At 45.4% G+C, this 16,606-nt stretch overlaps 1 non-coding gene across 1 annotated transcript; it reads left to right on the forward strand.

Moving 5' to 3' along the window:
* The first annotated feature begins 469 nt into the window (after window positions 1-469).
* LOC121029060 (U6 spliceosomal RNA) lies at window positions 470-576 on the forward strand. Its single transcript, XR_005789566.1, has one exon. It is a non-coding gene; the product is annotated as a U6 spliceosomal RNA (small nuclear RNA).
* The last annotated feature ends 16,030 nt before the right edge of the window (window positions 577-16,606 follow it).

Here is a 16,606-nt window from a genome sequence, read left to right on the forward strand (position 1 = left end):
GTTTATGCTGCCCCAGGGCCTAGTTTTCGTCTCTGCCGTGGGATAGCATCTCCTCTGGGAGGCAGACATGCCACCCCACAGGGCATGTCAGCATTTGGAACCCCTTCCCCACCTGCACAAATTTGAGGGACAATATGAGATGGTCTTTATTTTGTGAGAAGCCCAAGGTCCCCAGAGGTAGACCAGCTGAAATGTGAGCCTGTGTGTGGCTCCCCATGGGCCCCAAACTGGGCAGTGCCCTGAGCCAACCTTCTTCTGTCACCTCAGCAGTGGCCTCCTTGACCTGCTTCTGTTTTTTCCCTTTTCCCTTGTTTCCTCCAAGTCCTCAAAACCCCTCTGGGTCCTTCCCACAGTGTGACTATATTAGTTTCCCGTGGCTACCGTAGCAGATTACCACCAAGTCAGTGGATTAAAACAGCACACATATTCTAGTTCACAGTTGCCATGGGTCAGGAAGCTGGGCACGGCTATGCTTGCGTCGGCAGCACATGTACTAAAATTGGAACGATACAGAGAAGATTAGCATGGTCCCTGTGCAAGGGTGACACATAAATTTGTGAAGGAAGCTGGGCATGGCTGAGTTGGGCTTTCTGCTTGGGGTCTCACAACCCTGCAATCAGGACACTGACTGGGCTCTATTTTCATCTGAATGCTTGACTAGGAAAGAATCCACTTCTAAGTTCATTCAAGTTGTTGGGGCAGAATTCATTTCCTTGCAGCCGTAGAACTGAGGGACCTGGGTTCTTGCTGGCTGTCAGAGGGAGGGCATTCTCAACTCCTAGACAAGGATGCCTGCAATCCCTCCACATGGCCACTTACTCCATTGGACCAGCAAGGAGAATCTCCAGCCATAGACTCCATTAGCAAGACGGTCTTTTATAAAATAACATAGTCATTGGGAGTGATATCCATCCCCTCTGCCATATTCTACTGGTTAGAAGCAAGTCACAGGTCCTGCCCCCGCTCAAAGGGAAGGGATTATACAGGTATGAACACTGCGGGTTGGAGGTCATGGGAGCCACCTTAAAGTCTGCCACCACTGTGGACTCCCTTTTTTCATTTTTCAGGAAATACTTTAATGGCAGAGAACAGCTGTAAGCTCTCAGCCACTGGATCAAACCTAGCCCTTTCTAGATGGACTCCTCAGCTATTCCTGGCCTCTCTTCTGCAAGACCTGGTCCTCAGGCTCACGGTCATCCACAGACCGTCTCAGCCGCCATCTTCCTTCCAGTCACCTGCACCCAAGACCTCTGATGCAGCCTTCAAGTGTCTCCCTTTCTCCCTCAGTCTCACAGTTACTTCCAAGTCCTGTCACTATCAATTCCTAATTGTCTCTCCAATAAACCTGCTCTCTTTTCTCTTCATTGCTACTGAGACCAGCTTAGTCTAACTGTTCCTTATCTTCCATTAGAACTAGTACAGTAACCCCCAGCCAACTTCTCTTCCTGTCACCCCCTCAAACGTTTTCTCATATCCCTACCACCATCTCCCTTCTACACTCTTCCTTCTAGCAGATCCAGAACATGAATTGTTTTCCTTCTGCACCAGGCTTTGCTCACCTTGCTCTGTTTCTCCACAGTACTCTTCCCCCACCCAATCCCTACCATTTTACCTGTGCAGAAAATCACTCATCCATCGAAATCTAGCCAGGATCCTGGCAAGCTTCTCCTGACTACAGACAAAATAATTTATTCCCCTAATTCCGTCTTTTGATTTAGTTCTGCTTATTTTTTTGTGTTTTTCTTTTTCTTTTGTTTTATATTCACATAACTAAATGCACTGTGCCTTGCATTTTTGGGGTGTTGACTGCTCTCTGCACCAATGCTTGAGGAAAGGAAGTGCCACTTCTTTATCTTTATCTTCAAGGCATCAAACACAGAAATCCAATGGAGTTATCAATAAGTATTGTTGAACTGAACTAGTATTTCCAAAATTATTTGGCTAGCTTGGGAAATTTGTTAAATTCTGCATAATATAGTGACTTTTAAATTTCTTTAAGTTTATTTATTTATTTTGAGAGAGACAGAGACAGCATAAGTGGGGGAGGGGGAGAGAGAGAGAGGGAGAGAGAGAATCCCCAGCAGGCTTCCGGCTGCCAGTGCAGAGCCCAACTCGGGGCTTGGATCACAAAACCGCAAGATCATGACCTGAGCCGAAACCAAGAGTCAGACACTTAACTGACTGAGTCACCCAGGCACCCCCATAATAAAGTGACTTTTAAATTTGGTTTTAGACTTTTAACCTACAACATTTTATTTAGTTGTTTGTTTGTTTTGGCTTGTTTATTTATTTTTGAGGAAGATAGAGAGGAAGGGGCAGGGGGACAGAGAGAGAGAGAGAGAGAGAGAGAGAGAGAGAGTGAGAGACAGAGAATCCCAAGCAGACTCCACACCATTAGTGCTGAGCCCAGTGCAGGGTTTGAATTCACGAACTGTGAGATCATGACCTGAGCTGAAACCAAGAGTCGGGCACTTAACCAATTGAACCACCCAGGTGCCCCTAACCTACAGCATTTTAGAATTCAGCTATCTGTTTGATGCATTGCGTTTTCTACCTCGTCTCTCCTAATGTTTCCTCAGCTGGCTTTCAATGATCAATTATTTTTAATTATTATTCTACTATGCTATCAATCCAATATGTTAGATAATTATTATGTTCTATATTATTAATTATTATTTTCAATTGTTAGTAGATCCCCTCAGTAGAGCTAAACAGGAATGAAGAAACCAGCTGTGTGTTTTTGGATCAGGAGCTTTTACTGCTTTTCTTTCCAAGTGTTATCTTGATCTTGTGACCACAGAGAGCTGCCACAATAAAAAAACAAAAAAAAAAACAAAAAAAAAAAAAACACTTTTCTGGGCACCTGGGTGGCTCAGTTGATTAAGCATATGACTCTTGATTTAGCTCAGGCCATGATCTCTAGGTTGTGGGATTGAGACCCGCATTCGGCTCTGTGCTGACAATGTGGAACCTGCTTGGGATTCTGTCCCTCCCTCTCTTTCTGCCCCTCCCTTTCTGTCTTTCTCTCTCTCTCTCTCAAAATAAATAAACATTAAAACAACAAAAACAAAAAAACCCACACTTTTCAAACAAGCATTCAGTGCAAAAAGCAAGCATTCAGACATCTCCAAGTCTTGACATTTTTTCATCCTTCTCTAGACAAGTGGGTCCCAGCAGAAAGAAGAATGTCTTCACCTCGCTGGCTCTCCAATGATGCCATCAACACTTGCTTCTTTAAGTTGCCTGACAACGTGGCCTAGAAGCACTGTCTCCCTGGGAACTGCCAGCTCCGAGGTAAGGATTGGGTGCTCTGGAGGGCATAGAGGGCACTCCCCGTCTCTGTGCATGGCAGCCTGGCTCAGTGTGGGTTCTGGAGCCCAACTCCTCACTTCAAATCCTAGCTCCATTATTTACAACTCACGTGCCCATGAGCAAGTTATTCAGCCCCTCCGTGCCTCCGTTTCCTCATCTGTAAAATTGGGCTAATACTAACTATCTTCATATGGTTAGTGAGAGTGTAATAAAATGATGCACATAAAATGCTTATAACAGGATCCTTTGCCTCCCAACATTATAAGCATTCAACAAACGTTTGCTGCTATCATTACCCCAGAACTTAATTTCTACTTTTCTGGAAGGACATCAAATTAGGTTTTTCTATTTTCTGGAATTGGCTTGCCTCAGTTTCAAGATGTGAATTTTTAGAAAGGGCATCAAGATGAAAAGACAGAATCAGTTGCTCTACTGTGACTTTTTCTAGAGGAAAAATAGTTGTTAGTTCTTTATTTTTCTGTGTCTTTAGTCTGCATCATTTTTCATATCTAACAGAATGGAAAGTATGTCTTGCTTCTGATATTTCTTTTAAAAAAAATCACTCTCCCAGAATTCTAAATGCTTTTCTGAACTAAAAGGTCCTTTCTACCTTCTTATGCTGGATTATTTCTTGATTTAGATTAGCATCTTCGAGCATAGACTGAGTCCTTCCATTTGCTGTGGAGGCTTGATGTTTGTTTTACCTTTTTCTTCTCTGGCCGGCATTAGGGGAGGTCTTAATTGGTTGGTTTGGCTTTCTCCTTCGATAAGGTCCCGTGTAGGGACATCTGTGGGAAGAGGTCAGGGTTGTGGATGTGTGTTCGCGTCTGGGCTGAGGTGTGGGGGTGAAGACACTCTGACAGTGTGCTGTGTGGCAGGAGGAGGAATGGAGGAAGATGAAAGGAAACATTGGGAAAGAGTCCCTTAGAGATAGAGCCATGGAGCTGCACTGACAGGTGCATGATTGAGTGTGTCAGGCCATTTCTGACACTCTCTGCTCACCTCCCATTCCCAGAAGGAAGTAGCTGGGGGAAGGGACTTAATGCTCATGGAGCACCTGATCCACCAACCTTGTGCCCGGTGCCGGGTAGGGCACAAGCGTGGACTCTATCTCCTTCCCAACCCTGAGAAGTTCATGGTGTTATCTCTATTTCTCAGATGAGGAAGTTGTGACTTTTCAAAAGCGGCACTACTACGGAGGTCTGGAAATGGGTTCAAACACAGGTCTCTCGGACAGCAGAGCCTATCCTCCTATATGCTGTACCCCTTGTAGCCGAAATAAAAGGTTTAAAGATCATGTACCATTTGATGCAGGAGACAGTCAAGTGTGGGAACATGCATCCATGGTGATCCTCTTTCTGGAAGTCTTGGGCCTGTCACTCTCCCGGCCCACCAAGATAATTTGCTAAGTACTTGGTAGTTGTTAAAGGAGTTTAAAAAGATCTGTTAGACAACTTTTCCAGGGAAACGTCGATCAGCTAAAATGATTCGAGATAAGGGTGAGCAGATGTCAAAATAGACCACCAAGGAGCCGAGAAGCCTGAGGAAATCTGGAAGGATGCTGAGGTATGAGAAGTGGAAGGGAGACAGATTCAGATTTAGGAAGCCACAGGCAATAGCAACACCTGTCAGAGAAGTTTAATCGTTTTTGCTTTTGATCCATTCACTTAGAGTCCGAGACTCTCAAGATGCTGGATGGAGAGCAACTACTCTGCCAAAAAGGGAGAGAGAACATTCTTCTTCGGTAGGTTTTTTTTTTTTTTTTTAATCCTTCGCCTTCAAATAGGGAGAAACGGGGAGACAGGCTAACTTCACCCCTTGTGGTGTGCGCCTCTTGATCCAGAAGCGTGGGCCTATGTGATGACACGGAAGAGAGTGTGTGGAAACATCCTCCTGCACGAGCCACACATGGATCACACGGCAGCTTCTGGGGCCAAAGGAGCTTCAAGCACCCCTCAGTTGTCAGCAGAGAACAGAAAGTCTTGAAGCCCAGAACTTACAGGCACATGTCTCACTCTTATATTTTAAAAAGCCTATTACATTGGTTTTAACAACTCGCTAAGTTTAGATGATTTCTATTTTATGTGGCAGCTTTGAAGCATGCATATATTTCTGTTTACAGTGGGGTCTATTTATAGAACGACCAAAATGGCCAATGACACCGTGTGTCCATCACGACCAAGAAGCTAAAAGCTTATGGAAGTGTTGATATTTCTGCTCTCAAACTCACGATTGAGTTACTTAGCTGCTTTATTCAGGGCTCTTAGCAAAATGAAAGGGTGTTAAAAAGAATCCATCAATGAGTCCCAGGACAAAGTTTTATCAGCAAACACAATTTTGAAGTACTAACTATCCACAAATCAGATGACGATCATAAGTTAAACTTCGATGGCCTTGTTAAAGGATGTGTCAACAGAGACACAATCTATGCTATAATCAACTTTAGTCAACTAACAAACATGAATGACAACTTTCAGTCCTTCATTTAACATGTATTTATTGCAATACTTAAAAATATTGAAAAATGTAAAAGCCCTCGTAATAACCTTCTCCCAAGTTACATAAGCACTGGGACCCAGCATAAATTGTTGCTTTGAATTTTAAATAGATTTTCGATGTAGTTTATTGGACAACTGGGATACTTTCATGGCCCATGTTTTGTCACCCTATTACCGGCACCTAACACGTATTGGGTATTCAATAAATGTGTTAAATTAAATTGAGCCTTTTTCAATTTAAGCAGTATTCATTGTGTGTTTAAATTTATGTGTGCAGGTCTGCAAATACAGCCAGGGATTAATCACTTCTAAACTTTGTGTCAATGTCTTAAAAAGCTGCATTTAATTTCCAATTAAGAGTATGGGAGAGGGGAAGTAATTTGACTAATGAGACAGAGAATCACAGCTTTTCTTTGGTTGACCAATGGATTGTGACTTTGATTGAAGTGTCTCCGCTGAATCAATCTGTGACCTGCACAGAGTGGAGTTTTACCATCCTGGAGGACTGGATGGTGTGGAAAGAGCTAATAGAAAGAACACAGAATATCTGACCTCAGACACATTTTTAAAATATGATGGTGTTGATAGTCCCTTCTGTTTAAGTTCTGGCTCTGTATCTTCTCTTTATACTTAAAAAAAATTTTTTTTGAGGACAGAAATGGCCAAGTGATGATGACTCTTCATCAGAAACTCAGATTTTGCTGGCATTACACACATAGATTGCATTGTGAGCACTTTCATCTGATTCCAAATAACAGACATTAAGAGGCTTCCTGTCAAGTTTCCAGAGAGAGGTTGGAGATGGGAGGAAGCTCCTCTGTTTTAATTTGATTGATTGGTGACCTACATTCGAAATGGCACACTTCTAAAAACATAGGCAATTACCCCTTCTCCAGTTAGATATTACCAAGAAAACAGCAATGTTAGAAAGATACGAATAGTTATAAATTAATTCACCGTATTAACTGAGCTGTTACTATGTTCAGCCCATCTCTGAGCATTAGATCTTCACAACTGTCCTCTGAGGCAGGCATTGTTCTGGTTGTCTGTTGCTGTAAAACAAGTCAGCCCAAACTCAGCGCCTTAAAAGAAGCCCCTGCCCCTCATTTTCTTGTAGTGCTTTACAAGGCCACTTCAAGTGCGTTTTCATCGACCCACAACTGCAAAAATCCTGGGTGCGGATCACCACCATGGAGCGGAAGGAGCTAAAACCACCATGGAGCTCACACCATGGAGCGGAAGGAGCTAAAACAAACCATTACAGCCATGGTGTTCAAAACTAGCGGGGAGATGAAGGGCTGTGAAGACGAAGAAAGTAGGGGAGAAGGGGTCTGGGAAGGCTCCCCCGAGAATGCAGCACTAAATGAGGAAAGAGTGATGTTTGGCTCTCTAGGGGGAATGGGGCTCCAAACGGAGAAAGACAACGCGCAAAGGGGTGAGGGAATAAGAAACAGAGATTTGGGACTTATAGTCTCAGAGGTGGTGAAGGCAGAGTGGGTTGTCAGAGTGGACGGGATTTGAGGCGTGGGGGCACCATTGACCTCAGTGTCTGTGCCTTTAAAGTGGCAATAATACTTGCCTTTTTATGTTTGTTTTGAAATTTGGATGAGAGAGAATGTCTTTGAAACCCCTGGCATTTAATAAATACAGAAAAAGAGATAGTTTTGTTATCCTGTATGAGGGACAGAAGATGAATACAGCAAACATTATGGGGTCAAATAGAGGAAGTGGACTTACTCCTCTAAGCTCGGATCTCCTATTTGCAGATCTTGTTCCGTTAGTCATTCCTGAAAGTAATAATGGGAATCCACTATAGAAGTCCACTATGGGGGTCCAAGTGAAAATCATGCATTTGCTCATGATATTCAGTCAGGCTCATTCAGTCGTTTCAAGTGGGAAGTTTCCTGCCTTTGAAAGGGTACAGTTTACGGGGCACCTGGGTGGCTCCAACTTCGGCTCAGGTCATGATCTCATGGTTAGTGAGTTCGAGCCCCTCGTGGGGCTCTGTGCTGACAGTTCAGAGCCTGGACCTGCTTCGGATTCTGGGTCTCCCTCTCTCTCCCTGCCCCTCCCCCACTTGTGCGCGCGCGCTCTCTCTCTCTCTCTCTCTCAAAAATAATGAACATTAAAAAAAAAAGTTTAAAAAAAATAAAAGGGGGAGGTCTAGGAAACACTGCTGGGGACAACATGAGAGGTATCACACATGATTTGCATTATGGGAAGATCCCTTTTGCTTCTTTGCTCCTTCATTGAACAGCAGGGCTGCTGTACCTGTAGAATTGTGGTGGGGAGGGGAAGGCAGGGCCACCAGGGACGTGGACTCTGGTGACTGTCAGATCCTCAGATGAAGGGAAAAGGATGCGCTGGAATTTGGTGGTTGATTCAGACCTGTCTTTCCTGAGTTAGGAACAGACACTAGGGAAAGACATAATGTATCATTTTCTTTTTAAATAGTCTGTTTCATTAGGTTAAATCTGTATGAGTTTTTCTTGATTCTGTAGAAACATCCTGAAATGAACACCTGTCGCTCTTGCTTGTTGGTGTTGAGGGGCATTTTCTACTCTCTCCGGTGTCTGTGGGTGTTTTCCTGGGAATGCTTCAGAGACTGTGTCCGACTGTGCTAACCAGCTGCCACCTTCATTCCCCGGGCTTTCCCTCGCCCCACTTCACCCCTTCACTGGGAGCGATTTCCAGAGTAGATGTGCCATGGCATTGACCCCAGAGGACAACCGCACAGCTCAGAGCTCAAGCCAACGCTGGCATCTTCGGCTCCCGCTTGTAACCCTATCCACTCTTCCCTCAGCACGCCTTGCTTTGCTCCAAGGAAGGAAGAACCTGCGGGCTGCAGCCATTCCCAGGCGACCCTGCTCTGTGCATGGCCCTCGAGACATCCAGATGCTCTTGGCCTGCTTGTGTGAGGAGTAATCATGGACAGGAGGGGAGCGTGGGCCGTGATGGATAGGATTGATGGCTTAAGTAAGGGTCAGTGGGGTTTTCCATTCCAAACCTATCTTTGTTTTCCCTGAGACTAAAAAGATAACCACCTTTCAGGTAAACACTAACATATTTACTGTCCAATTCGTGTTCTCTCAACTTCATGCATTAGAAAAAGACATTTCTTCTTTCTCTTCCTTGCTTCCTCCCCACCCCCATCATATTCCTTCTCCCTCCCCCACCTCATTCTCTCCTATTTTGTTATACAATTTCTCTCCTCTTAAAGGAAAAAGATAACTTTGGTGGAAGGCTGAAGAACGTGCCCCCTCCCTGTGCGTTTCTGCCCCAGACTCCCGGCTCCTTGACCTGGCTGCCATTCATCCGGGCACCATTTGCAGCTGAGAGAAAACAGCAGAGTAATCCTCAGGTCCTTAACTTGATCCACCTGTATCAATGGCCCCACTTGTGAAGAGGCCCGACGAGATCAGGGCCCCCACTTGGCTCCAAGTCTGCACCGAGCTCCAAGTGACTGCTCCCTGGGAGTGAAGGGGGCTGGAGAGTGGAGGCAAATCCCCGTCATATTCTGCCTCCTTTTGAAAACAGGCGCGTGAAACCAGGTAGTTTTGGTTCCACGTTACACACCTTTGGCAATGGTCCCTGTTGCTTTCACACAGAATCGATGCTTTTCTCACTCAGGAAAAGGCCCTGGCGTTTTAAGCTTTGTGTAGATTTTGTTCTGATGTGGACTCTACTCTCACATGTACGTCGCTGCTCTGCTATAAAACGAGTGGGGTTTGAGAGGGTAAACAATGCTGTTAGACCCCTCAGTTCACTTCCAGGGGTGCAGCTCAGAGCCAGCGGCCTCTTCCTCCCTGCTTGGTTCTCTAGTTTGTAAAAGTAGCCCTGTCACTTGCTAGCATGTGATTGCTAGCAAGGCATTTAACTGCTCTGGGCCTCAGCTGGAGTCCCCAGGTCCAGCACCCGATACTGTGGAACCAGAGCACTTGTGACCAGCTCAGCCCAAGGGAGAGTCAGGGTGGCCAGGAAACCTAGCTGGGCTGCGTCCTCTGCACAAGGGCACCTGGCCTGAGGGCTATCTGAGGGGAGGCAGAGATGCGCCCAACAGAGCACCCTGTCACAAGGTTACACCCACCCAGAGGGGGTGCCTCTCTCTAAGTACGGTGCAGAGGAGAGCTATGAAAGAGAAATGGCCAACTTCCAGACGATATGGAATTTTTGTCTTTCATTTTTCAAGTTCATAGCTAGTTCTTTTTGGCAGAAGGTGAGGCCAGATGGCAAAGGCAAATCATGGGCCTTAAAGAAGGCCAGGATGGTGTAGAGAAAATCAAGCGGAGTTTAATGAGGACACAAAGTAGTGGTTCTCAAAGAGGTAGACTATGAGCAAACTATCCTTTCTCGTGTCTTTTGGAAGGACTTTGAAGGCAATGTCAAAATCCCGGTGAAATAGGAAAAACATCTATTCCATGACAGTGTGGACGTAATGGGGGACATGTCCTTGTATAAAAAGATCCAGGCAAGCATTTGGGTCACAGCCTGTTTGAATGCTACAGTCAGTTCTGCCGTGGCACTTGTTTTGAAAGCACAAATTTCTTCCGCTGCAATTGAAATACCGGGGGACAATTTGAGCATGGCATTTTGTCCACGAGAAACACTAGGCAAAGCAGAAAACTGCCTCCAGTTGAAATGAGCTGTGTAGGAACACACAATCATACACATGTACAACTCTCAAACCTACTATACTATGCATGTGACGAAACACACATCCACGTCCCATAATACCACTTTCTGCCCACCTCTAGATAATCCTTCCATCACTTCGCACTACCTGCATACGCTGCAACCCTTCAAAGAAAAGCATCGTATTTATTATGGTATTTCTGTAGCACGGACCCCGTGGCAAGCTCAGCCATGCTCAATGCTGGGCTCTGGAGCAGTGACGAATAAGGCAGGACCCTGCAGGGAAGCTCACAAAGTAGTGGACGTAGCTCCAAGTTTAAGAATCAAAGAACGCTGTGGGGCACCTGGGTGGTTCCGTTGGTTGAGCAACCGAGTTTGGCTCAGGTCTTAATCTCCCAGTTTGTGGGTTTGAGCCCCACATCGGGCTCTGTGCTGACAGCTCGGAGCCTGGAGCCTGCCTTGGACTCTGTGTCTCCCTCTCTCTCTGCCCCTCTCTCACTCACGCTCTGTCTCTCTGTCTCTCTCTCTCTCTCTCTCTCTCTCAAAAATGAATAAACATTTAAAAAAAATTAAAAATAAAAAAAATCAAAGAACACTGAAACTACACGTTTAAAATACCTCTTATCTGAAAACTCAGCCAGCAAGATTTTACCTTGCATTCGTGATGATTAGTAGCAGGTTCTGGATTTGTGACATTTTTTGCTGGGCGCCAGGCCAGGCAGCATGTGAGGCATGCCATATCGCTTATTTCTGATCTTCACAACAACCCCTGCAAGACAGACATCACCAGTCCCATTTACAGGTGAGTAGACTGAGGCTCCCAGGGACAAAGTGACAGAACAAGCCCAGGGCCACACGGCAACAACGCTGTGGGGCTGGGAGTCAGATTCCTCTCACTGCCTCCGGTGCCCACATGTCTGCCCCTTGGGGTGCAGTGAGAAGAGGTGCGCTGGGCCAGTTGCCTCTTGTCTTCACTGGTCTGCTACCAGCCTAGGAACACACCTTCCTCACCGTAGAGCTGCTCCCTGCGTGTGAGGCACCAGAGTGGTTCCCTTGGGCCCCCTTCCTCCTCTCCCTAACGTCAGAACACTTCACAAGCCCTCCAGACTACCCCACCTCAGCTTCGTCATCTGTAAAACAGACAACGCCGGCCTACCTGCAAGAGGAAAGTATTGTAAGGTTCCAGGGAGAATGTGGTGTTGCTTGTACATCGCGAACTATTCTCTGTGTGCAAGAAAACAGACAAAACCAGCTTCCTGAGTATAGCTCCATAAACCAGCACTAACACGGACACAAATGGCGAAGGGCCCAGTTTTCTCCTTACGCACACGTACACGCACCGAACTGAATGCCTCCTTTTTGAGTTGAGCTGTTTTCCTCTCAGAGTCATCCTTGATGCTGCTTTCAGTCTGATCTTGCCCATGTGAATGCTGGGGAGACAAGGACACATATAAAATGATTGCCAAGAAGAGAAATAAAGCAGGGTAAGGAGGTGGAGGGTAAAGGAGGTGCTGGTTCACACGGGGTGGCCCAGGAAGGAAGACCTTTCTGAACAGGTGCTGCCTGGGCCGAGACCTGCACAAAGCAGAGGGACCACCATGTACCGTGTTGTTTTCTGGGGGAAAGTGTCAGGCAGAGGGAAGAGCAAATTCTGGGTGCTCTGAGGATTAAATGAGATCGTGCCTACAAAACTCCACACGGAGCCAACTCTTGATAATGTGAGACTTACCCAACTGGAAGTCTAGCCCAATACAGAACAATGATATATTTTTGAATAAAAATTTATGTGTGGGGTCCACCTAGGTGGAATAGCACACAGGTGCATTTTTGTCATTGTTTCCTTTTCAGATGGCATGTCTCTGTATCTATATATTTGGCTCAGTGTCATGATTTCATTCTCGTCTCTGGGCTGCTGATGAGTTTGCCTCGTTCTTCTAGAACACACCTACTGTTTTCAGGTATGATCAGAACACCTTTGAAATATTTGGTCTTGGCCTTCAACCCTTGGCTAAGAGAGAAATGTTCCCCACTTGAAGGTGATCCATATATTTAATTTTTATCCCAGCCTATCCATTGGTTCTATGTGGCCATTCTATTGTGAGTTGCAAATTGAATTTGTATGGATCACAGAAAGCCTTTTAGAGAGAGCGATGGACAGACTTGTGGGCAGGGAAGGGAGGCTTGGCCTGTGATGAGTCTGACTTTGAATATACCCCCTTCTTCACTCCATTTCATGAATGCTAGAGGTGCAATGCAAGTGGCTTCTCTCTGGCGGGGATACTTCAAGCAGCAGGATGGATGGTCAAGAATGTACAGTCAGAGAATCAAAAGCACATAACCCTTTGCTTTGTGTTATCATACGCAACAGATAATGAAAAAGGACCAGAAACCTCTATGCCTCTCCCTTCTTTCCCCACTAACACATGCACTCGAGAAAACCATGTTGGTTTGCTCCCTCACCAAACGTCCATGGGTCAGGCCAAATGTTTCATTGTGATTCCTGGGGGCGCTGATGAGAATGGATGGAAAGGCAGCTGGGCAGAAGAGTGAGGCCCTGAACCAAGAACCCCCTGGGGAGGACAGTATCCCCCACGGAGTGTGGGAGAGTGGATCTCCCTGGGGAGATGTTAACAGTTGCGACAGCCCAGCAAGGTGGAAGTTTTATTTCATTAGATTGCTCCCCAAAGGGAAATTCTGGTTCCTGGGACAAGACAGCATTTGTCATTTTGACACCTTTCCATTGCTTGTCAAATCTTAACAGCCCTCCTGGGCCTCTTCACATGTCCTCCTACTATGAGGTAGCCTTGCCTCTTGTGGGAGTCTCATGGCGGGAAGTTGTTAGGAAATACTGTACATGCAGCTCAGGTCCAATTTCTGGAAAATGCATGTTATTTCATTGGGAGCATAATGAGAAGAACACAGACAGTGTCATCTGTACGAGTTTAAATCTCAGCCCCTCACCCTTCATCTGTGTGGGCCTCAGTTTATCAATTCAATACTGGAGCATAAAAGGGAGAAAATGATAGGTAACCCTTAGCGCTATCCTGCGGATTGAAGCACAAGTCAGAGTTCCGCACGTGGCAGCTGTCACTGTTTGTCTTATTAGGATTCCAATTTCTCTGCTCGTCCAGTTTCTCTGCTTATCTGTTTCAGCAGCAGACTAAAACCCTCCTTTAAAGAGGGCAGCAAGCCCAAGGTGTAATGGAAGGAAACAGCCCCTTCCGTCTCAGGAGAGATTGATACTTGCTCCAAAAGAAGTGTGTGGCAAGGGCCCCAGGAATCTGGTGTGTGGTGTAGCAGTGGATCCCAGGAAGGGTTGCCAATTTAGCCACAAAACACAAAACAAAACAAAAAAGGACAGTATTTGGGACATATTTGAAATTCAAATTTTACTGGGCATTCTGTGTTTGATTTAGTGGCTCTAATCCCAGAGGCTCTGATACCCTCACATTTGGCCTTTTGTGGTCTGTACATTAGTGTGTTTGTCTTCTTCATCCTATGAAACAGCAATAAAAATCCATCCTGGAAGAACTTCATAACACAGCATGACTTGGTACCAAGTCCAGTTTCATTACACCCCAGCTGCAGGCTCATGGGCACAGTATCTGACCTCTCTGAATCCCATCTCCTTATTTAAACTCCTGGCCTGACTATTGAACAGAGTTGTTAGAGGAGCAAATGAGATGTAAGGCCTGATCCTTTTCATCGTGTGGGTTGATGCATTCATTATGTGCGGACATTCTCTGGGCAGGAGCCCACACAGTCTCCCTCCATTTATGGAGAGCTATGATATATGAGGCACCATTGGAAAATTTGCAAAGTCAAGACCAATCGCAAGGATGAGTTCCAATACAAATATCAAGGCTATCATATGAAGGTTAATTCGATTGGTCCTACAGAAAGCTTCCTTTCATGACACTATGTTGTTGTCATCATGTTTAGAACAGCATCTGGCACACAGTAGGGCGCTCATAAAATATTTGTTGAATGAATGAATAAATGAATGAATGCACGAGTAAGGAATGTTCCTCCATTCCCTGTTTACTTCTCAGTGCTTGCAAGGTAATTTAGCATTGTTTTTGGCTTGTCAGGAGTTTTCTGACTGAGCCTAAAGATGGTTTACTTCACCAGCTCACCATGGTTTGTCCTTCTTCCCACCTGGCAGGGCCCTGGGCAGTTCTCTTGGTGGCCTGGGTCACAAGTCCTCAGATCACGCAAGTCAAATTGCACTGATGAACTGAAGGGAATGTTGGCATCCCACCTGCCCATGCCTTTTCTCCGTCTGGTCATTCCCCTTCCATATCTGGCCCTTGACTTGTAAGGTGGCTCAAATAAGATGACACAGGATACTTAGAAAAGTGTAAAACTTCTAAGGAAAGCCCATTCTTAGTTCTTATTTTCAGGTTACCTCACAGGCTCAATGAGACTTCCAGATCCAACATTTTGGAGAGGGGCAATGGTTACCTCTTCCTTTTCTCTTCCAGCTAATAAAGGGACAGCATTTCCCTTTACTCTCCTCTTGTGCCCCCTGAAAATTTATATCTCATCTCCTGCTTCAGATTTCCTGACTTCCTTGAACACGTTTTTCTGATTTCTTTGTCGTCCTCCCCGGGAACAAGTCTGTTTTACAATTTCTTGGCCCCTTCAGTGTGCATCTCCATCCCTTGAAAGTCCTGTTTACTCAATGGACTGCCTTCCACCTTCTACATCTTTTTTTTTTTTTTTTTTTTTTGGTGAATGACAACAATGCAAGAACTTTGGGGAACTGTTTTCATGCAAGAACACCTGGTCGTCTCCAGGCCCCTAGCTGACCCTTGATCTCCTTTCTGTGGAGGCTTTTCAATGAATCCCTTAAGCCTGTTGAATTCCCCTTTCTTAAAATCCATTTTCTTAATTTGACCACATTTCCTTCTTTACTGACAGCTCTAACCCTGATCAGCTGAGAATGCTGGTCCCAAGGCACACTTTTATTTTCATATTCTTATTGTCCAAACCCCTACCCCCTGCATGAAAAGCCTCAAATTAGAAGAAAGACAAGACTTTCCTTTCCACAAGCTTGAAAACAGCTTCACTCTTGGTATTTTTTTTTATGTTTATTTATTTTTCAGAGAGAGAAAAGAGAGAGTGCAAGCAGGGGAGGTGCAGAGATACAGGGAGACACAGAATCCAAAGCAGGCTCCAGGCTCCGGGCTGTCAGCACAGAGCCCGAAGTAGGCCTTAAACCCACAAAGCGCAAGATCATGACCTGAGCCGAAGTTGGACACTTAACCAACTGAGCCACCCAGAGGCCCCATCACTCTTGGTAATTTTTAAGGAACTAGCAATGGAAAGTCCTCTTGCTTTCGGTTGCCATAAACCTCTCACCTGTGGAGTCAGACTTCCGGGTTCAAGGAAATCCACAGCATTATTTGCCACACGATATGATTTTATCGTAAGTCATAAGTAGCCCAAGAGATGTTGCCCTCGCATTTTCAATTTTTGGGTTTCAGTAAGGAGGACATGCTTTAAATGGATTGCTGTCTTCCTTAAAGAAAAGCAGCCACAAACAGCAACCCATCGGCTCCAGTTTGGGTATAAAATTGCAATTTCGTAATTCATCATCAGTTTTTGTCCTTGATGAAATGAGAATGAGCTGCCTGCGTATGACCACCCCCCCCCCCACAGCCATGTTCTCTGTCACCTTCTCACACACACTCACCACCATATGTTCAGAGGAGATGCCCATAAAATGGCGCTGACATTGAGCACCTGAAGCCCATACACCAAGCTGCTCTTTATGCTCCCAACGCTTAGCTTTCTTGGGATGTGTCACTTTGCTTAAACCCCCTACTTTGGGATGCCAGGAGCCAGGAGACGCTCCAGATGGAAGTCTTATTCCGAAAGCTGTACACATTTCATACACAGCAATACCTGGAAAGTTTACAGAGGACTTGTCCTCACTGGAGGAAATTGATTTGGAAGGCACAGAGCAATCCATACTTTGAGAAGCAAATTCCACCGGCATTTACATAATGGTCCATCACTCTGGGACCACAGCGGCTCATTGCCAGGTTGGCATGTGGAAGATAAGTGCGTTAAGCCAAAGCCATTGCCCAATATTTTTCATCAATACGAATAGCATCTCAGGGATATTTTAGTTCATTGAGTTTTTCCATTTGGGTAAA

This window comes from Herpailurus yagouaroundi, unplaced genomic scaffold, assembly GCF_014898765.1.
Source record: "Herpailurus yagouaroundi ecotype Mexico unplaced genomic scaffold, PumYag 100, whole genome shotgun sequence".
NCBI classification, from domain to species: domain Eukaryota; kingdom Metazoa; phylum Chordata; class Mammalia; order Carnivora; family Felidae; genus Herpailurus; species Herpailurus yagouaroundi.